We start from the raw sequence: 23,704 nt of genomic DNA on the forward strand, positions 1-23,704 counted from the left end.
TCCTCAGGCCTCATCTACAATATTGTGGCAAAGAATTCAAATGCCTGCCTCCCTGGCACAGCCCTCAGATAAGTCCTGGGGTGGTGTGGGCTGCGGGCAGGGGGGCGGGGGAGGTGAGGACAGCAGGAGGGGGATGATTGTGGCTGGCAGTGGTCAGCAGCAGTGCTGTGGTGATGAGTGGATCAATCTTGCTCCTTCTCGCTCTACCTCAATTTCAAAACAAATAACTACACTTACCTTTTCGGTGTTGGCTGCTGGCTATGGCCGCATCCACATCCAGAAAACCTAAACTGGCAGAGGTATTTTAAAACTGACTTTGGGCCTCATTAGCATATGCAAGAGATCGAATGACTGTTTTCAGCAGCCTCCCTGTAATGTCTGTGAGCTTGTAATATTTGTAGCTCCACACTGTGGATGTGGACGTATTGTATACTGCAAGTGCAGAGTTAATAATAAACAGAACCAGGCGTGTTCCGGAAGTTTCCGACAGAGTTGCCTGCCATTTTAGAAGCTGTGTGTGCTTGTGCTCTGTGAATAGATGTCTGTACAATGTCCCGGCCCAATTTCTTGGAAGTTGGATCCTGAAATTCAGCTTGTTGGACCACATGTGTAAGTTTGAATATTTTGGCCACTTCAACAGTGAAGAAGGAATTAAACTATATCCAAATAAAATGCAATTAGGGAGCCTCCTGCCACCAAGAGCTTGCTGCATTACACTGTCACAGGGATTCTCAATAACTTGGCAGGTTATTAGATCTTATTTATCACAAGAGGACAGAAATACTAAATGATGACCGGATAGATTTGGGCTTAATCCAGGAACTTGCATAATTTAACTGCCAGGCAATGACCATCTCCCACCAGAGAGAGCCTAATCACCTCCGCATGACATTTAATGGCATTACCATCACTGAGTTCCCTATCATCAACATCCTGGGAGCCACCATTGACCATAAACTCAATTGAATCAGCCAATTAAATGCTGTGGCTACTAGAGCAGGTCAGAGGCTGGGTATTCTTCGATAACTGGCACAACCCCTGACTTCCCAAAGCTCCTCCACCAGCTACAAGGCACAAGTCAGGAATGTCATGGAATACTGTCCACTTGCCTAGCGCGGTACAGTTGCAACAACACTTAAGCAGCTTAACACCATCCAGGACAAAGCAGTCTACTTGATGAGCACCTTATCCACAAGCCTAAACATCCACTCCCTCCATCACTCCCATCATGGCTGCAATACTATCTCCAACACAGCCACAACTCATCAAGGCTTCTTCAGCAGCACCTCCTAAACCCTAACCCCAACCATTTAGAAGGACGAGGGCAGAAGGTACATGGGAACACAATGACCTCCAAGTTCCCATCAAGTCTCACATGATTCTGACTTGGTCATATATTGTCGTCCCTTTATTGTTGCAGTGCCACAAATCCTACAACTCCCTACCTAAAGCATTGTGGAAGTATCTTCACCACATGGACTGCAGTGGTTCAAGCAGAAGACCCACTAACTTTAAAGGAAATCAGCAACCTCTTTCCAATGGTGGTGAAGTTGTTGCCTGGAGGACTTTCTGCCCCATGGGGAGAAGAGGATTTCCCCCTTCCAGTCCAGAGCCTCCAAGGCAACATCTGAGAACCTGTAGGCCCCATTTGCAGATCTTGCAGCCATTTCTCCCCTATAAGCTTTCCCTCATGTCTGCAACCAGTGTGCACCTCCTCTTTAAGAGATGCTGACTACCTTTAAGTAGCATCAAAGATGCCCGATAACCAGCCCCCCAAACAGATGTGCAACCAATGAACAGCAAGGATACTGCTGGCTGCAAGCCCGACTCATGATAACCACGTATATTACACGCTGCCTGAGACAACACTCGCTGGAGCGTCCAGTGCGTGCCCCGACACCTGTAAGCCCATTTTTGGGCACGATTGAATTGTTTGGATCTGCAATTTTATCTAAAACAAGGTTTAGCATTTAGACATCATTATTTACTAAATTTACAAACTGCTTCTGAATCAGTTTTTGTTCCTTGTCTTCTATTGCCAAATGGTTATTTTCAGCAGAATGACCGACATTGACAAGGTACTGAAGAATAAATGTTTAGGAAACCTGTCAGTTTTATCAAGGCCCAGTATTTCTCACAGTGAAGTAGATCAATGATTTCACAGTTCACAGAACTACCAGCTGAATCCATTGTATTGACATTAGACCATGAAAAGGTATCAGTAAATCTGAGCTCTTGCATTTATGAATGAGTGTTGTTGTTTTGCAGCATTCAAGCTGTAACCTTTTCCAATTATCTCAGAGTACCTAGTAATGAAAGGAAATGAAATTCATATACTACTGTTAAAATTTAATATACTGTACTCATTACAGATATAATATGACATTAACCGTAGTTCAATATACTGCAGCTTAAAAGGTGAATTATTCAATTTAATATTTTGAAGCTAATTTGAGGTTTATGTGGGTTGAAATATACGGTATAAATACTACTCTATTGAAAACTAGACACCCTTTTTCTCCATTACCAAACTCATCTGCATTTGCAGACTTTTCTAATTAAGTTGGGTATATAGTTTGCTTAATCACTGTTCAGTTAATGCAACCAGATGTTTATCCTTGGAAACCCTTCTTCTTAACCAGACAAGTGGTAGCCAATATTAGACTGTGAGTTAAAAAATCCAAAACATTACACTGACTTACTCAAATCAACCACTCGATCTAGATAAGCACAATGTGAACATCTCTTGATCTAGTTCAAAATAATCAAACTGTGTAGATGTGATAATCTTCCAGTTCACAGAAAGGATCTAACCCACTCTTGAGTCTTGTATGAAATGGTTTGGTGAAACTAAGTGCTACAGAACACATGTTATATTTTATGTTACATGGGAGTGAACATTACATTACACAGGCATAAGGAAAGCAATTTCCCTTCTTTCAGTCACACAAACAAGTTTTCATATTTCAGTATGATTCACGTCATTTCTATTGGCAACTTGGGAGATTCATTGACTTCTTTTTAGTGCAAGGTCACAGAGTGTAGACTAGCTTGACACCTTAGAGTATGCCAAGAAGTGACCTGAGCCAACTTAAGCCACATTCTTTCTAATTAATTGCCTGCATGATCTCACACAAGGCTACTTAGAAGAAAATAATTTATTATGATCTGCATACTCCACGTCACCTCTGGAGATTTGCAGTTGAATGTGGTCCAAGACTAATGAAGGTAACTTTCCATGAGTGACTGTAATGGGTTGTGCATAAATAATAATACGGTGCTACAAATCTGAAGCTCAATAACATCGTGCCAATGTTTCAAGAGAAACAACAATAGAAAAGTGATCAGAAATCATTCATGGTTTTAAAAATGATGCCTTAGTACTAACCCAGTCTGTAACTGGAGCTCTAAAATATTGTTCTTTATTACACGTCATTGTTGGATTTCTGAGACAATAGAAATTAGATTTCACATAGCTAATGGCTGGCTGACACAAATATCTAGATATATTATACTCCCATAAAGTGAAAGCTGCCATCAGATAATAATGTCAGTTTAGTGAATGAATTAATCTTCAATCTCCCAACCATTAAATTGGCTGGTTGGTCTTTTTGTTTGATCACATGTGCTTTTTTAGAAGACTTCTCAACTTGTCCTGCCACCCTCTAAGATTTCTTTATGGACACCTTCAGGTCATAAGAACATAAGAATTAGGAACAGGAGTAGGCCATCTAGCCCCTCGAGCCTGCTCCGCCATTCAAAAAGATCATGGCTGATCTGGCCGTGGACTCAGCTCCACTTACCCGCCCGCTCCCCATAACCCTTAATTCCCTTATTGGTTAAAAATCTATCTATCTGTGACTTGAACACATTCAATGAGCTAGCCTCAACTGCTTCCCTGGGCAGAGAATTCCACAGATTCACAACCCTCTGGGAGAAGAAATTCCTTCTCAACTGGTTTTAAATTGGCTCCCCCGTATTTGGAGGCTGTGCCCCCTAGTTCTAGTCTCCCCGACCAGTGGAAACAACCTCTCTGCCTCTATCTTGTCTATCCCTTTCATTATTTGAAATGTTTCTATAAGATCACCCCTCATCCTTCTGAACTCCAACGAGTAAAGACCCAGTCTACTCAATCTATCATCATAAGGTAACCCCCTCATCTCCGGAATCAGCCTAGTGAATTGTCTCTGTACCCCCTCCAAAGCTAGTATATCCTTCCTTAAGTAAGGCGACCAAAACTACACGCAGTATTCCAGGTGCAGCCTCACCAATACCCTGTACAGTTGCAGCAGGACCTCCCTGCTTTTGTACTCCATCCCTCTCGCAATGAAGGCCAACGTTCCATTCACCTTCCTGATTACCTGCTGCACCTGCAAGCTAACATTTTTGGGATTCATGCACAAGGAAACCAAATTTTAATTTGATTTTACGTTTTAAAGTTTAATTTGTTTTAATTGCCGGTGCTTAGTGTCCCCTTCCCTTTTATAGGGGGCACTGGAAAAATTTGATTTTAGCGCCCAAAAAAAACCCCCAAAAAAATGAAAAACACAAAAGAAACCAAAAAAAGGAAAAAAGGGCCTTGTAAATGTCTGGTGTGTCAACCAGGTCGGGTGGCACGGTTTAATGTTTTATGTTTTTGCAGGTGAACTCCAAAAAGAGTTTCATGCACAAGGACCCCCAGGTCCCTCTGCACCGCAGCATGTTGTAATTTCTCCCCATTCTAATAATATTCCCTTTTACTGTTTTTTTTTCCAAGGTGGATGACCTCACATTTTCCGACATTGTATTCCATCTGCCAAACCTTAGCCCATTCGTTTAACCTATCTAAATCTCTTTGCAGCCTCTCTGTGTCCTCTACACAACCCGCTTTCCCACTAATCTTTGTGTCATCTGCAAATTTTGTTACACTACACTCTGTCGCCTCCTCCAGGTCATCTATGTATATTGTAAACAGTTGTGGTCCCAGCACTGATCCCTGTGACACACCACTAACCACCGATTTCCAACCTGAAAAGGACCCATTTATCCCAACTCTCTGCTTTCTGTTCGCCAGCCAATTCTCTATCCATGCAAATACATTTCCGCTGACTCCGCGTACCTCTATCTTCTGCAGTAACCTTTTGTGTGGTACCTTATCGAATGCCTTTTGGAAATCTAAATACACCACATCCATCGGTACACCTCTATCCACCATGCTCGTTATATCTTCAATGAATTGCAGTAAATTAGTTAAACATGATTTCCCCTTCATGAATCCATGTTGCGTCTGCTTGATTGCATTATTCCTATCCAGATGTCCCGCTATGTCTTCCTTAATAATAACTTCAAGCATTTTCCCCACTACTGATGTTAAACTAACCGGCCTATAGTTACCTGCCCCCTTTTTTAAACAGAGGCGTTACATTAGCTGCTTTCCAATCCGATGGTACCTCCCCAGAGTCCAGAGAATTTTGGTAGATTATAACCAATGCATCTGCTATAACTTCCGCCATCTCTTTTAATACCCTGGGATGCATTTCATCAGGACCAGGGGACTTGTCTACCTTGAGTCCCATTAGCCTGTCCAGCACTATCTCCCTAGTGATAATGATTGTCTCAAGGTCCCCCCTTCCCACATTCCCATGACCCGCAATTTTTGGCATGGTTTTTGTGTCTTCCACTGTGAAGACCGAAGCAAAATAGGTCTCTTTGTTCCTGCATCCACTTTAAAAATAATACCATTTAATTTATATTGTCTCTCCTCATTCTTCCGACCAAAATGAATCTCTTCACACTTCTCTGCAGATAAAATTCAATGCAATGTGTTTGGCCATTTCACCAGTCCTCCTGAAGTCTCTTACTATCCTCCTCACTGTTTACTACATGTCCGAGTTTCCTTTCATCTTCAAACTTTGAAATGATGCCCTATATACCCAAGTCCAGATCACCATTGTATACCTCCCTCCAGTCTGAAAAATAACCACTCACCACTACTCTCTGCTTTTTATCCCTTAGCCAACTTTGTATCCATGCTGCCAATGTTCCTTTGATCCCATGAGTTTCAATTTTATTAACAAGTCTATGACATCGTAATTTGTAAAATGTCTTTTGAAAGTTCCGTATGCACTGCCCTCATCAACATTCTCAGCTACTTCATCAAAGAATTCAATCAAGTTAGTCACACACGATTTGCCTTCAACAAATCCATACTGACTTTCATTTATTAGCCCATACTTTTCCAAATGCCAATTAATTTTGTCTAGGATTATTGCCTCTAAAACTTTGCCCACCACCGACATTAGGCTGACTAGCATGTAGTTGCCCAGTTTATCCCTTCCCCCTTCTTAAACAGGGTGTAACATTTGCAATCCTTCAGTCCTTTGGCACCGTCTCCATGTCCAAGGTGAATTGAAAGATTGTGGCTTGAACCTCTGCAATTTCCACCCTTAACTCACTCAGTAACATAGGATGCATCCTATCTGGATCAGGTGACTTTACCACTTTACAGACTGCCAACCTTTTAATTACCTCCTCTTTATCGATTTTTATCCTATCCAATATTGCTATTGCCTTCTCCTTTACATTGGCAGCATCCTCTTCTGTAGTGCAGACAGATGCAATGTATTCATTTAGTACCTCAGCCATGCCCTCTGCCTCAAGAAGAAGATTTCTTTTTTGATCGCTAATCAGTCCAACCCTTCCTTTGACTAACCTGTTACTATGTGATGCCTGGAGTTCCCACTACGCTGTGCTGGTATTCGTCCAGAATAGGCCAAACCAGCCCAAAAGGTTCGGTAATTTCAAGCACGAATTACATCCAGCGCAAATTGAATTTCCACGATCGTTAGCACAGGTTTAAAAAAACATTGTGCTGGAGAAAGGCCGTGCTCACAAAATTGGCCATGCCCTCAGATCAATATAACCGCCATGGCGAGTTTCTGCTAATTGAGCATGTTTGCGGGCCTTTGAAGAGGCGCTTAAAATTAAGCTTTTTTTTAGACAGAAAGCCACTAGTAGGCACCTTTTAAAAGTTTTTATATTGGCTTCATTTGCGCCCTCTGTGAGTGCCTCCGGGGGCGATAACGGGGTCCTAACAGCTCTGCGCCCGGGAGCGGCGAGAGTACCGATGCCCACTAAATTCGCCTGGAGGTTTGCGGTGGCGGTAACCCCTAGCACATGATCTCCTGCGCGCGGATATCATAACGTCATCATGCTGTGCATTGCCCTGATTGCACCCTGGACCCGAACATCAGACCCGCCATCTGCAACATCAGCAAGCGAGAACACAGACGGCTGCAGGAGGTGTTGTTTGCGAGGCAGCTGCTTGGGGAGCAGTAATTAAAGATAAGGTCGTCTTTATCCAGAATTTATTTTTTTAAATTCCTTAGGTTGAGTATTGAAAATCTTGAAGTGCTGCGATTGGGATGTTGACGGGAGAGATAGAGGGAGAGACTGAGGGGGAGCGGGGGGAGGGGGGGAAGAGAGTGAGGGACTCACTCTCCAAACCCTTCTCCCTCACTCTCAACCCTCTCTTCAGTGTGGAGCTCAAGCTCCTCATCGGGGTCGCAGCTGCCGTCGGCGACGAGGGAAATTATTTCAACGCAGACCCTGCAAATATGGCCCTTCCCTTTAAGGGAGGGAAGTAGCCTCCTTCCCCGGCAGCGCTGCCCTCGACAGTGGGCCATGCTGCACCGCTGTTGCTCCCCTTGCCGGCTTTAGCACTCCATGGGAAGTGGTAGCGCTTGATTTAGCGCTCCACTTCCTTCCTCGACCGCAAAACTGGAAGTACGTGTCAGAGTCCCTCACGTAGCGCCCGGCAATACTTTTGCGCTATCACAAAGGTTATCCCCCCAGACGGGGCGCTGTACAATTTCACCTCCATAATTGCGCTAAAACCCAGAACTTGTGATGAAATCGTATGAATCCGAAAGAAATGGGTCTCCATGGGAGGAGAGTTAGGCTATTTGCCCAATGTCTGTCCAGTGAATGTCTGTGAAATTCTTATGTCTGGTAAAAGTAGGCATAAAGCCTGCTTTTACCAGCATAAATGTTTTAAAGAACATAAACATAACTTTTTTTCATTCATTTATATATTAAAACCCTTTGTGCAATAAGGCAAGTTTATTTTTAGCCCCATTAAAACATGTAAATTTATTTTTCAAAACATTAAAAGATTTGTTTTAAATATTTAATTAAATGCCATTTTAATTTTAAATATGTAATGTTTTTTTATTTGATGCATAGAGGTATTTTTTTATAGTTGTGTACATATGGAATCTTCATATGTATGAATGGGGATTCCCTTCTTTGATTGATTGGGCAAGCCCATGTGATCCTAGGGGCACTTACAAACCGCATGTGCCCCTGGGATACGTGGGCCCTTACACAGGCCTATGCATAGAGGCCCAGGAGTGCAAGTTGCCAAACCTCCTGGATCATCAGGTAGGTTCGTAGATTTTTTGCAAGTTGGAGGCATTCGCCCGCAGAAAGCCTCCGACCACCAATTCAGCCCCTATATCTTTAGTCATCCAGGGAGCACTAGCCCTTGCTTTCTCTCTCATGGGAATGTGTCAACTTTGTACCGGAACCATCTCCTTTTCAACTCACTGAAATTCACCCTCTTCTGGTTTAACATAGGAACATAGAAAATAGGTAAAGGAGTAGTCCATTCGACCCTTCGAGCCTGCACCTCCATTCAATGAGTTCAAGGCTGAACATGCAACTTCAGTACCCCATTCCTGCTTTCTCGCCATACCCCTTGATCCCCCTCGTAGTAAGTACTACATCTAACTCATTTTTGAATATATTTAGTGAATTGGCCTCAACAACTTCCTGTGGTAGAGAATTCCACAGGTTCACCACTCTCTGGGTGAAGAAGTTTCTCCTCAGCTCGGTCCTAAATGGCTTACCCCTTATCGTTAGACTGTGACCCCTGGTTCCGGACTTCCCCAACATTGGGAACATTCTTCCTGCATCGAACCTGTCATAGAAACATAGAAAATAGGTGCAGGAGTAGGCCATTCGGCCCTTCGAGCCTGCACCGCCATTCAATGAGTTCATGGCTGAACATGCAACTTCAGTACCCCATTCTTGCTTTCTCACCATACCCCTTGATCCCCTTAGTAGTAAGGACTACATCTAACTCTTTTTTGAATATATTTAGTGAATTGGCCTCAACAACGTTCTGTGGTAGAGAATTTCATAGGTTCACCACTCTCTGGGTGAAGAAGTTCCTCCTCATCTCGGTCGTAAATGGCTTACCCCTTATCCTTAGACTGTGACCCCTGGTTCTGGACTTCCCCAACATTGGGAACATTCTTCCTCCATCTAACCTGTCTAAATCCATCAGAATTTTAAACGTTTCTATGAGGTCCCCTCTCATTCTTCTGAACTCCAGTGAATACAAGCCCAGTTGATCCAGTCTTTCTTGTTCGGTCAGTCCCGCCATCCCGGGAATCAGTCTGGTGAACCTTCGCTGCACTCCCTCAATAGCAAGAATGTCCTTCCTCAGGTTAGGAGACCAAAACTGTACACAATACTCCAGGTGTGGCCTCACCAATGCCCTGTACAACTGTAGCAACACCTCCCTGCCCCTGTACTCAAATCCCCTTGCTATGAAGGCCAACATGCCATTTGCTTTCTTAACCGCCTGCTGTACCTGCATGCCAACCTTCAATGACTGATGTACCATGACACCCAGGTCTCGTTGCATCTCCCCTTTTCCTAATCTGTCACCATTCAGATAATAGTCTGTCTCTCTGTTTTTACCACGTAAGTGGATAACCTCACATTTATCCATATTATACTTCATCTGCCATACATTTGCCCACTCACCTAACCTATCCAAGTCACTCTGCAGCCTCATAGCATCCTCCTCGCAGCTCACACTGCCACCTAACTTAGTGTCATCTGCAAATTTGGAGATACTACATTTAATCCCCTCATCTAAATCATTAATGTACAGTGTAAACAGCTGGGGCCCCAGCACAGAACCTTGCGGTACCCCACTAGTCACCGCCTGCCATTCTGAAAAGTACCCATTTACTCCTACTCTTTGCTTCCTGTCTGACAACCAGTTCTCAATCCATGTCAGCACACTACCCCCAATCCCATGTGCTTTAACTTTGCACATTAATCTCTTGTGTGGGACCTTGTCGAAAGCCTTCTGAAAGTCCAAATATACCACATCAACTGGTTCTCCCTTGTCCACTCTACTGGAAACATTCTCAAAAAATTCTAGAAGATTTGTCAAGCATGATTTCCCTTTCACAAATCCATGCTGACTTGGACCTATCATGTCACCTCTTTCCAAATGCGCTGCTATGACATCCTTAATAATTGATTCCATCATCTTACCCACTACCGATGTCAGGCTTACCGGTCTATAATTCCGTGTTTTCTCTCTCCCTCCTTTTTAAAAAGTGGGGTTACATTGGCTACCCTCCACTCGATAGGAACTGATCCAGCGTCAATGGAATGTTGGAAAATGACTGTCAATGCATCCGCTATTTCCAAGGCCACCTCCTTAAGTACTCTGGGATGCAGTCCATCAGGCCCTGGGGATTTATTGGCCTTCAATCCCTTAATTTCCCCAACACAATTTCCCAACTAATAAGGATTTCCCTCAGTTCAAACGTTTCTATGAGATCCCCTCTCATTCTTCTGAATTCCAGTGAATACAAGCCCAGTTGATCCAGTCTTTCTTCATATGTCAGTCCCGCCATCCCGTAAAGTATAATTACACTCGATTGTACCTTGTACTTTTCCATAAGGATTCTAAACCTGATGATATAATCATTGTTCCCCAAATGCTCTCTCACAGAAACATGCTCCACTTACCCCATTTTATTCCCCAGATCTTGATCCAGCACTGCTTCCTTCCTCATTGGGCTAGAATCATACTGATCAAAAAAGTTCCCTGGTACACATTTCAGAAAGTCCTCCCCCTCTTTGCCTTTACACTGTTATTATCCCAATCTGTATTAGGATAATTGAAGTCCCCCAATGTCTCTACTTTGTAGTTCTTGCACCTTCCTGTTATTTGCTTGTAAATTTGTGCCTCTATTGTCTTCCCACTATTTGGTGGCCTATGGTATAAACCCAGTAGCGTAACAAGTCATCTATTGTTCCTTAATGCAACCTGTCTTTGACCCCTCAACTACATCCCTCTCCAATGCTATAATAGTTTCTTTGAACAATACTGCCGCCCCCTCCTTTTTTCCTTCTCTATCTTTCCTGAATACCTTGCAGCTTGTACCTGCAACCTTATGATTTAGAAGCAAGAGTGCTACTAACTAAACAAAAACAACACTTACAAGTGCCAGAAACAGAATGTTCTAAACAAAGGGTGGATCTACTGCAGCATTGAAATTATTCAAATTTATTGCAATTACAAAAATTACAGCTGAGTGAATAGAATTCATTGCTGCATGCTGGCTATCCTCTGAACCATCTTTGCATTTTTAATCATGCAGTGGCTGTTTTGCAAGATGGAACTGGATAATGAGAATGAGCTTTAAAGTTTGACATTCAAAACAACAGCAAAGCGCTTAAATAATGGACACAAGGGAAGAGAAAGATAGATATAACCGAGTATTTTAAAATGTATTGGAAAATTGCTTTCATTTTTTTAACCTTAGCTCGAAACAATTTTTAGTGCTGGATATTATTAGTTAGATAACTATAATGCACATTTTTTAACACAAGAGGAGAAAATAAAGTACAGATTAGCCTGAATATGATAATGTTACACCAGTAATTATTTTTTTATCTGCTGGTTTAGTTCCAGTTCCTTTCATTGTCTGATACCAATTCAGGGATCAGAAACTCAAAGAGGCTAATAGGGATCAAGCTTTAGTACTGCTAGAATCTGTATAGCATTGCACTATATCGAACTGTCAGAGTAAATACATTGCTGTGTTTTCACCCTGTAGCCATATGGTGAGATGTAACTATACAAGGCTAAAGAGTTACAACTGCAAAAATATATTTTATAGAGTTCTAATTCTATTAACAGTTTCAAAATACTACTGGATCTCCCGTGACATTGCTCCTGGTGAATCAAAGGTTATTAAAGTCAATCTGAAAATTGGGGGAGGTTTTTATCCTACAGACCAAAATGTGACACAAGACTTTTATTTTACTCGAGCTCCCTTTGCCATGCTTATGTAATTTGGAAAATATTCTGCAATACAAAGATAAGACCATTATATAGTACCATAAATAATATATTTCACAACATATTATTGTGCTGTTAAGTTGTGGTTAATTTTGCCTTTCACTTCAAGGCCACAAGTCCAATTACTCTGAATAAGCCCATCTTTAAGTCAATTAGAAGCTAACTGCTGTTAAATACATGAGCTGAATTAAAGAGTATTTGCTTTGCAGTACATCATAAGGACAATTAGAAGATAATTACTTTCTTCCATTTTTAACAATTAATTCTCAGGATGTGGGCATCACTATCTAAGCAGACATTTATTGACCCTGCTTAAACTGAATGGCTGGCCAAATCACATCAGAGGGCAGTTTAGAGCCAACCACATTGATGTGAGACTGGCTCACATACAGGCCAGACTGAGTGAAGACAAAAGTTTTTTTAACAGCAATCTGATAGCTTCATGGTCACTTTTACTGATGCTAGCTTTTTATTTCCAGATTTTTATCTGAATTCAAAATTCTCAAACTGTCCTGGTGGGATTTGAGCTCATGTTCTTTGTATTATTAATCGAGGCATCTGGATTGCTAGTCTAGTAACATAGCCACAACACTACTGTACACCTCTTAACATGCCACTTATTAATTTGTGGATTCCCTATTTGTTTGTTTCAAATGCCATATCATGGTAATTTGTGCTTGAAATTCTGTGATCTTTTGTGTTGGTTTGGCTGATTTTGAGCGATTTGTACTGAGAAAAAACAACGCAACCCAACGGAAACTCCAGGCTCCATCTGCTTACTGTTAGGTGTATTAATGTAAGCTGCATGTTTGTAGGATAACCTACAGTTCTGAAGCCAGATGTTCATTGTGCTTCCAATGGTATATCCCTATTGTCCTTCATTATGGATATCCTCAGTTAAGCAATCATCTAAATTTGATATCAAGTTTGAGACAAGTTATGACTGATTATACAAAATGTCTACTAGTCTGCACAGGTCAGGTGGGGTCAGGTATTTGGCTGCTCCATTTCTATAAATGATTTGTACCTGGGCACAAGAAGAATGAAATTGACATTTACTGATCCTACCACTAAGGGTAATAGGCAAGCTGCGAAGCATAATGCAGACATTTGTGAGAAGGCAGATAGTTTAGCAGAATGGATAAATAAATCACATGAAGCCCATGGGATTAAAGGGGCAGTAACAGAGTGGATATGAAATTGGCTAAAGGACAGAAAGAGAGTAGGGGTGAATGGACAGTGGAGGGAAGTATACAGTGGTGTCCCTCAGGGGTCGGTAATACTCTTTTTGATATGTATGAATGACCTGGACACATTCAGATAAAATTTAATGCAGAGAAGTGTGAAGTGATTCATTTTGGTAAGAAGAAGTAGGAGAGGTAATATAAAGTAAATGGTATAATTTTTAAAGAGGGTGCATGAACAGAGATATCTGAAGGTGTACTTACACAAATCTTTGAAAGTGGCAGGACAAGTCTGTTAGAAAAGCACACGGGACTGTGGCTTCATAAATAGAGGCATAGCCAATAATATTTATGGGGCTGTGCATTCGGAGTGGGGGTTGTGGGGCAGGTTGAGTTTAAGATAGTTCACTGTCAGGAGTGGCATAAGGGAAAACAAACACAACAAATTTAACAAAAGTATTACCAGGCAAAGAAATGGATTGAAATGTAAGCTTAAATATTTTATACCATTGTAAGGAGTACTGGAAATATACTTACTTACAGGGTTTGAGATATATGCAGTGAAAATACTGACTTGATTGATATCACAGAAAAATGAGAGTAAGTGGAAGTTGAACATGAAATGAAGCTGAGATGGAATGTTTTACAAAGATAGACTTGTGAAACTCGGCAAAGAGTAGCAGTTCTGGTCGAGGACTATATAGCAGCTGTCAAGGAGATGGAAATAAAAGAGGCCAACTGGGATGTTCCTTCAAATCTTAAAGAAATGAAGGAAGAAATAAGTGAGACTCTGGTGAATATTTTTAGGAGCTCCATAAATAATGGAATGGTAACTGGGGACTGCAACATAGCAAATGTTATCCTGATTATTAAAAATAGAATGAAACACAAAACTGCAAATTACAGATTTGTAATGAGGAAAATATTTGAAAGAACACCTCTGCTGTAAGGAATATTTAGCATGGAGTTAAAAGCAAAGTCAAGTTGCATTAACCTGCAGGAATTCTTTGAGGAGGTAACTGAACTTGAGGGAGGAAGGAGATCCAATAGATATGTATAGAGCTGCATGTTTTCCACAAGATTTTAGTTCAAATTTCATGGTCAATCAATTCACAGACTTGCTCAACAAGCTAATAATATCAATAGTAATAATTTCAAATGGCCTGGCAATTTCAAAACCAAGAATGAAACTCTAAAATGTAGCTTATAAAATCAGGAAGTAAAGAAAGAAAGAGAGAGAGACTTGCATTTATATAGCGCCTTTCACGATCACCGGACATCTCCAAGTGCTTTATAGCCAATGAAGTACTTTTGGAGTGTAGTCAATGTTGTAACATAGGAAACGAGGAAGCTAATTTGCACACACCAGGCTCCCATGGCTCCCACAAACAGCAATGTGATAATGACCAGATAATCTGTTTTTTATTCTGTTGATTGAGGGATAAATATTGGCCAGGACACTAGGGATAACTCCCCTGCTCTTCTTTGAAATAGTGCCCTGGGATCTTTTATGTCCGCCTGAGAGTGCAGACAGGGCCTTGGTTTAATGTGTCATCCGAAAGACGACACCTCCAACAGTGAACACTCCCTCAGCACTACACTGGAGTATCAGCCTAGAGTTATGTGCTCAAGTCCCTGGAATGAGACTTGAATCCATTCAGAGGCGGTGGTGCTACCCACAGCTAAATGACACTGTTACAAGTATGGAGCAAGTTAGATATGCTCTCAGGTACAGCAGTGCCAGTCACTCTCATAAGTGCTCTGAGCCTCTTACGTTTGGGGAGTGCCCGTACTGCATGATATCTAACTATATGATAGTATAACCTGCGGTGGAATAGTATCCCTTGATGATCTGAATTGAGTGTTCATATCTTTAATTCTAATTTCCAAGCACCCTCAACATATTATTCCCATTTGACATGGATTTGCACTGGAGATCCTCCATCAGATATGCAAATAGGGTGACATAGAATTCTGATGATTTCAGCACAGCTGTGGCAAATCCCTCTGAATAAAGAGAATTCTCCTAACCTCTCTGCACAATCTCTTAGTGCCAGTTTTAAATTAGTAACCTGTCATCAGTTACTCGACAACCATTATGAAATAGCCATTTCTTATTCACTATCAGAGTTCTTCATAATTTTAAGCCATCTATTAAATTTCCTCTGTTCAGCAGATGTAGCCCTAGCATCTCCGCATAAATATAGTTTCCCATCCCTAATATTATCTTGGTGAAAATATGCTGAATGCTCTTTATGGCTTTAATGTCCTTGTTACTTGGATGACATTCAGGCTTGAGCTGATAAGTGGCAAGTAACAGTCACACCACACAAGTGCCTGGCAATGACTATCTCCAACAAAAGAGAGTCTAATCACTGCGCTTGACATTCAACGGCATTACCATCACTGAATACCCCAACATCAACACCCTAGGGGTCACCATTGGCCAGAAACTTAACTGGACCAGTCATGTAAATATTGTGGCTACAAAAGCAGGTCAGAGGCTGGGTATTCTGCAGCGAGTGTCTCATCTCCTGACTCCCAAAAGCCTTCCCACATTTTACAAGTCAGGAGTATATTGGAATACTTTACACTTGCCTGGATGAGTGCACCCCATCAACACTCAAGAAGCTCGACACCATTCAGGACAAAGCAGCCCCCTTGATTGGCACTCCATCCACCACCTTAAACATTAATTCCCTCCACCACTGGCGCAATGTGGCTGCAGTGTGTACCATCTACAAGATGCCTTGCAGCAACTCACCAAGGCTTCTTCAACAGCGCCTCCCAAACCCATGTCCTCTATCACCTAGAAAGACAAGGGCCGCAAGGGCATGGGAGCACCATCATCTGCAAGTTCCCCTCCAAGTCACACACCATCCTGACTTGGAAATTTATTGCCATTTCTTCATCGTTGCCGGGTCAAAACCCTAGAACTTCCTCTCTAACAGCACCATGGGAGTATCTCCACCACGTAGATTGCAGCTGTTCAAGAAGTCGATTCACTACCACCTTCTCGAGGGCAATTAGGAATGGGCAATAAATGTTGGCCTTGCCAGAGATGCTCACATCCCAGGAACGAATTTAAAAAAAACAGTGCAGTGGCCAAAAATACACACAATTGGCCGAGAGTTTCTGCTAGTTTGCGCTCACCTGAAATTGACCAAACCAGTATAAAAGGTTGAGGAATTTTAAGCATAAGTTACGTTAAGCATAGAGTTTCCACGATCTTTAACGCTAGGTTAAAGAACATTGCAATAGAAGCCGACCCCACCACAAAACTGGCCATGCCCCCAGATCCAAATAATGAGGATGGTGAATTTATGCTGACTGGGCCCGTTTGCAGCTTTTCGAGGAGGCTCTTCAAAGGAAGCCTTTTTTTGGCTCAAAGGCATGTTTTAAAAGTTTCTACATATTAAAAAAGATACACTAATGAAACTAGTAAATGGTTCAGTATAGTTTTCAAAGTCATTTTCAGCGATTTCAAATGAGGTTACTCACAGTTGGTGGACGAGACACTTTGATTAAAAATGCTTATTTTTTTGTAATAAACCCATTTTCGGTTACACTAATAAACTGCACTGTGTTACCACTTTTAAATACATCAATGAATATTTTTCAATAAAAGGAAAACAAATAAAGAATAATGTTTTATTACACTGACTGATTGTACTGGTTCATGGAATATTTCACGTTTGTGATTATGCAAATGAGTTTCAGCGGAAACTTGAACCATAACTTCATTTCAGAAAACCAGCGCAATATCAAGCACAATTTGCACCCAGATTGTTGATTGCATCCAAGTGGAAACTCTACCCCAATATTCTTTCTGTGGCCGAACCAATGGTTTGTATAAATTTATCATATTCTTGTGCTCCTTGCCCTATTTATAAAATCAAAAATGCTGTTTGCTTTTTTTTTTCTTGAATGCCTTTATCAATCTATACTTGCACTTTAAGGGAATTATGCTTTTAACTTCTCAGGTCTCTGTGTTAATCCACATCCTTCAGTATCTTCCCATTGCATATATACATGCACATAAAAGTTTTTCATCGAGTGCACCTTTATCACATTTCATAGAAACATAGAAACATAGAAAATAGGTGCAGGAGTAGGCCATTTGGTCCTTCGAGCCTGCACCGCCATTCAATGAGTTCATGGCTGAACATGCAACTTCAGTACCCCATTCCTGCTTTCTCACCATACCCCTTGATCCCCCTAGTCGTAAGGACTTCATCTAACTCCTTTTTGAATATATTTAGTGAATTGGCCTCAACAAATTTCTGTGGTAGGGAATTTCACAGGTTCACCACTCTCTGGGTGAAGAAGTTTCTCCTCATCTCGGTCCTAAATGGCTTACCCCTTATCATTAGACTGTGACCCCTGGTTCTGGACTTCCCCAACATTAGAAACATTCTTCCTGCATCTAACCTGTCGAAACACATCAGAATTTTAAACGTTTCTATGAAATCCCCTCTCATTCTTCTGAACTCGTGAATACAAGCCCAGTTGATCCAGTCTTTCTTGATATGTCAGTCCCGCCATCCCGGGAATCAGTCTGGTGAACCTTCGCTGCACTCCCTCAATAGCAAGAATGTCCTTCCTCAAGTTAGGAGACCAAAACTCACCAAGGCCCTGCACAACTGTAGTAACACCTCCCTGCCCCTGTGCTCAAATCCCCTCGCTATGAAGGCCAACATGCCATTTGCTTTCTTAACCGCCTGCTGTACCTGCATGCCAACCTTCAATGACTGATGTACCATGGCACCCAGGTCTCGTTGCACCTCCCCTTTTCCTAATATGTCACCATTCAGATAATAGTCTCTGTCTCTGTTTTTACCACCAAAGTGGATAATCTCACATTTATCCACATTATACTTCATCTGCCATCATTTGCCCACTTACCTAACCCCTATCTAAGTCACTCTGCAGCCTCACAGCATCCTCCTCGCAGCTCACACTGCCACCCAACTTAGTGTCATCCGCAAATTTGGAGATACTACACTTAATCCCCTCATCTAAATCATTAATGTACCCCTTGGCGAAGAGTGACCATAATATGGTGGAATTCTGCATTGGGATGGAGAATGAAACAGTTAATTCAGAGACCATGGTCCAGAACTTAAAGAAGGCTAACTTTGAAGGTATGAGGCGTGAATTGGCTGGGATGGATTGGCGAATTATACTTAAGGGGTTGACTGTGGATGGGCAATGGCAGACATTTAGAGACCGCATGGATGAACTACAACAATTGTACATTCCTGTCTGGCATAAAAATAAAAAAGGGAAGGTGGCTCAACCGTGGCTATCAAGGGAAATCAGGGATAGTATTAAAGCCAAAGAAGTGGCATACAAATTGGCCAGAAATAGCAGTGAACCTGGGGACTGGGAGAAATTTAGAACTCAGCAGAGGAGGACAAAGGGTTTGATTAGGGCAGGGAAAATGGAGTATGAGAAGAAGCTTGCAGGGAACATTAAGACGGATTGCAAAAGTTTCTATAGATATGTAAAGAGAAAAAGGTTAGTAAAGACAAACGTAGGTCCCCTGCAGTCAGAATCAGGGGAAGTCATAACGGGGAACAAAGAAATGGCGGACCAATTGAACAAGTACTTTGGTTCGGTATTCACGAAGGAGGACACGAACAACCTTCCGGTTATAAAAGGGGTCAGGGGGTCTAGTAAGAAGGAGGAACTGAGGGAAATCCTTATTAGCCGGGAAATTGTGTTGGGGAAATTGATGGGATTGAAGGCCGATAAATCCCCAGGGCCTGATGGACTGCATCCCAGAGTACTTAAGGAGGTGGCCTTGGAAATAGTGGATGCATTGACAGTCATTTTCCAACATTCCATTGACTCTGGATCAGTTCCTATGGAGTGAAGGGTAGCCAATGTAACCCCACTTTTTAAAAAAGGAGGGAGAGAGAAAACAGGGAAATCAGCCTGACATCGGTAGTGGGTAAAATGATGGAATCAATTATTAAGGATGTCATAGCAGTGCATTTGGAAAGAGGTGACATGATAGGTCCAAGTCAGCATGGATTTGTGAAAGGAAAATCATGCTTGACAAATCTTCTGGAATTTTTTGAGGATGTTTCCAGTAGAGTGGATAAGGGAGAACCAGTTGATGTGGTATATTTGGACTTTCAGAAGGCGTTCGACAAGGTCCCACACAAGAGATTGATGTGCAAAGTTAGAGCACATGGGATTGGGGCTAGTGTACTGACATGGATTGAGAACTGGTTGTCAGACAGGAAGCAAAGAGTAGGAGTAAATGGGTACTTTTCAGAATGGCAGGCAGTGACTAGTGGGGTACCGCAAGGTTCTGTGCTGGGGCCCCAGCTGTTTACACTGTACATTAATGATTTAGATGAGGGGATTAAATGTAGTATCTCCAAATTTGCGGATGACACTAAGTTGGGTGGCAGTGTGAGCTGCGAGGAGGATGCTGTGAGGCTGCAGAGCGACTTGGATAGGTTAGGTTGGTGGGCAAATGCATGGCAGATGAAGTATAATGTGGATAAATGTGAGGTTATCCACTTTGGTGGTAAAAACAGAGAGACAGACTATTATCTGAATGGTGACAGATTAGGAAAAGGGGAGGTGCAAAGAGACCTGGGTGTCATGGTACATCAGTCATTGAAGGTTGGCATGCAGGTGCAGCAGGCGGTTAAGAAAGCAAATGGCATGTTGGCCTTCATAGCAAGGGGATTTGAGTACAGGGGCAGGGAGGTGTTGCTACAGTTGTACAGGGCATTGGTGAGACCACACCTGGAGTATTGTGTACAGTTTTGGTCTCCTAACCTGAGGAAGGACATTCTTGCTATTGAGGGAGTGCAGCGAAGGTTCACCAGACTGATTCCCGGGATGGTGGGACTGACCTATCAAGAAAGACTGGATCAACTGGGCTTGTATTCACTGGAGTTCAGAAGAATGAGAGGGGACCTCATCGAAACGTTTAAAATTCTGACGGGGTTAGACAGGTTAGATGCAGGAAGAATGTTCCCAATGTTGGGGAAGTCCAGAACCAGAGGTCACAGTCTAAGGATAAGGGGTAAGCCATTTAGGACCGAGATGCGGAGGAACTTCTTCACCCAGAGAGTGGTGAACCTGTGGAATTCTCTACCACCGAAAGTTGTTGAGGCCAATTCACTAAATATATTCAAAAAGGAGTTAGATGAGGTCCTTACTACTAGGGGGATCAAGGGGTATGGCGAGAAAGCAGGAATGGGGTACTGAAGTTGAATGTTCAGCCATGAACTCATTGAATGGCGGTGCAGGCTAGAAGGGCCGAATGGCCTACTCCTGCACCTATTTTCTATGTTTCTATGTTTCTATGTAAACAGCTGGGGCCCCAGCACAGAATCTTGCGGTACCCCACTAATTCACTGCCTGCCATACATAGGCCCCAAGTTTCCACATGATTTGCTCCTGATTTTTAGGAGCAAATGGTGTAGAACGGAGTATCTTAGAAATCGGAATTCTCGTCATTTAGTTTGCTCCAGTTCTAGTCGGTTAGAACAGTTTCACTTTGGAACAGAATTTTTTTTTCAAAAGGGGGCGTGTCCGGCCACTTACGCCTGTTTTCAAAGTTTCGTCAGTGAAAACTTACTCCAAACTAACTTAGAATGGAGTAAGTGAAGATTTTTGTACGCTCGAAAAAACCTTGTCTACACTTTAGAAAATCAGGCGTAGGTTACAAATCAGGCGTAGGGAATGGTGGGGGCGGGGGGTTTAAAGGGAAGTTTACAAACATTAAAGACTTCAGTTTTATAAATAAAGAGCCATCATCAATAATAAATGATAAATACATCAATAAATCAACCAATAAATCAATCAAAAAAATTAATAAGAAATATATATTTTTTAAATCAATAAATAAAACATTTTCTACTTGCCGACTGCAGCACCGGGAGCCCTCCAACAGCGTGCTGGGATGCCACCCCCCCCCCCTCTCCACCCCTCAGTGTGTCTCTGTCAGTGTCTCTATCTCTCTGTGTGTCTGTCTGTCTGTCTGTGTCTCTCATTCTCTGTCTGTCAGTGTCTGTGTTTCTGACAGCGAGGGGAGGGGGAGAAGGGGGGTAGAGGGAGAGAGGGGGGGAGCAGAGGGAGGGAAGGGGGAGGGAAGGGGGAGGAGGGGGAGGGGGGGAGAAGGGGATAAAGGGGGAGAAAGGAGAGGGGGGAAAGGAGAGGGGGGAAAGGAGATGGGGGAAAGGAGAGGGGGGAAAGGAGATGGGGGAAAAGAGATGGGGGGAAAGGAGATGGGGGAGAAGGAGATGGGGGAGAGGAAGGAGAAGGGGGGGTGCAAAGGAGAAGGGGGAGGGAGGCTGAACGGGCCGGGCCCGAGACTTCGGGCAGGGCCCGTCCCCAGCACCAGATTTACAGGTAGGTGGTGTTGGGTCGGGTCGGGGGGGTGGTGGGAGGGAGGTCGGTTCGGTTCGGGTCGGGGGGAGGGAGGGAGAGGGAGGTCAGGTCGGGGGGGAGGGAGGTCAGGTCGGATCAGTCCGGGGGGGGCGGATGCGGGAGTCAGGTCAGATCCAGTCCGGGGGCGGGGGTGGGGGGGGAAGCAGGAGTCGGGTCCGGTCCGGGGGCGGGGGGGGGAAGCGGGAGTCGGGTCCGGTCCGGGGGCGGGTGGGGGGGGGGGAAGCGGGAGTCGGGTCGGGTCCGGTCTGGAGGTGGGGGGCGGGAAGCGGGAGTCGAGTCGGGTCGGGAGGAAGCAGGAGCTGGCCGTGGGAGGAGCCTTATTCACGCAGCCCCAGTGAGGCTATTCGGCCAGGGCTAGGGGCTGCGTGCTTCGGGCCCCTCCCACACAGTTTCGGGCGCCTGGAGCTACTGCACTTGCGTGCCCACTGTAGCACGCATGTGCAGAGGTCCTGGTACTGTTTTCAGCGCAGGGACCTGGCTCCGCCCCCTACAGCTCCTGCTGCGCCGCGCCGACGGCCAGCGGAGCTGCAGGAACATGGAGAATCTGAAGGGTTTTTTTCGGCGCACTTTGTCGCGGCTCGAAACTTGGGCCCAGAGAAAATAGCTGCAGGAGTAGGCCTTCTAGCCTGCACCACCATTCAATGAGTTCATGGCTGAACATTCAACTTCAGTACCCCATTCCTGCTTCTCGCCATACGCCTTGATCCCCCTAGTAGTAAGGACTTCATCTAACTCCCTTTTGAATATATTTAGTGAATTGGCCTCAACAACTTTCTGTGGTAGAGAATTCCACAGGTTCACCACTCTCTGGGTGAAGAAGTTTCTCCTCATCTCGGTCCTAAATGGCTTACCCCTTATCCTTAGACTGTGACCTCTGGTTCTGGACTTCCCCAACATTGGGAACATTCTTCCTGCATCTAACCTGTCTAAACCCGTCAGAATTCTAAACGTTTCGATGAGGTCCCCTCTCATTCTTCTGAACTCCAGTGAATTCAAGCCCAGTTGATCCAGTCTTTCTTGATAGGTCAGTCCCATCATCCCGGGAATCAGTCTGGTGAACCTTCGCTGCACTCCCTCAATAGCAAGAACGTCCTTCCTCAAGTTAGGAGACCAAAACTGTACACAATACTCCAGGTGTGGCCTCACCAAGGCCCTGTACAACTGTAGCAACACCGCCCTGCCCGTGTACTCAAATCCCCTCGCTATGAAGGCCAACATGTCATTTGCTTTCTTAACCGCCTGCTGTACCTGCATGCCAACTTTCAATGACTGGTGTACCATGACACCCAGGTCTCTTTGTACCTCCCCTTTTCCTAATCTGTCACCATTCAGATAATAGTCTGTCTCTCTGTTTTTACCACCAAAGTGGATAACCTCACATTTATCCATATTATACTTCATCTGCCATGCATTTGCCCACTCACCTTACCTATCCAAGTCACTCTGCAGCCTCACAGCATCCTCCTCGCAGCTCACACTGCCACCCAACTTAGTGTCATCCGCAAATTTGGAGATAATAAATTTAATCCCCTCGTCTAAATCATTAATGTACAGTGTAAACAGCTGGGGCCCCAGCACAGAACCTTGCGGTACCCCACTAGTCACTACCTGCCATTCTGAAAAGTACCCATTTACTCCTACTCTTTGCTTCCTGTCTGACAACCAGTTCTCAATCCATGTCAGCACACTACTCCCAATCCCATGTGCTTTAACTTTGCACATTAATCTCTTGTGTGGGACCTTGTCGAAAGCCTTCTGAAAGTCCAAATATACCACATCAACTGGTTCTCCCTTGTCCACTCTACTGGAAACATCCTCAAAAAATTCCAGAAGATTTGTCAAGCATGATTTCCCTTTCACAAATCCATGCTGACTTGGACCTATCATGTCACCACTTTCCAAATGCGCTGCTATGACATCCTTAATAATTGATTCCATCATT

This window comes from Pristiophorus japonicus, chromosome 3, assembly GCF_044704955.1.
Source record: "Pristiophorus japonicus isolate sPriJap1 chromosome 3, sPriJap1.hap1, whole genome shotgun sequence".
In the NCBI taxonomy this organism is placed as follows: domain Eukaryota; kingdom Metazoa; phylum Chordata; class Chondrichthyes; family Pristiophoridae; genus Pristiophorus; species Pristiophorus japonicus.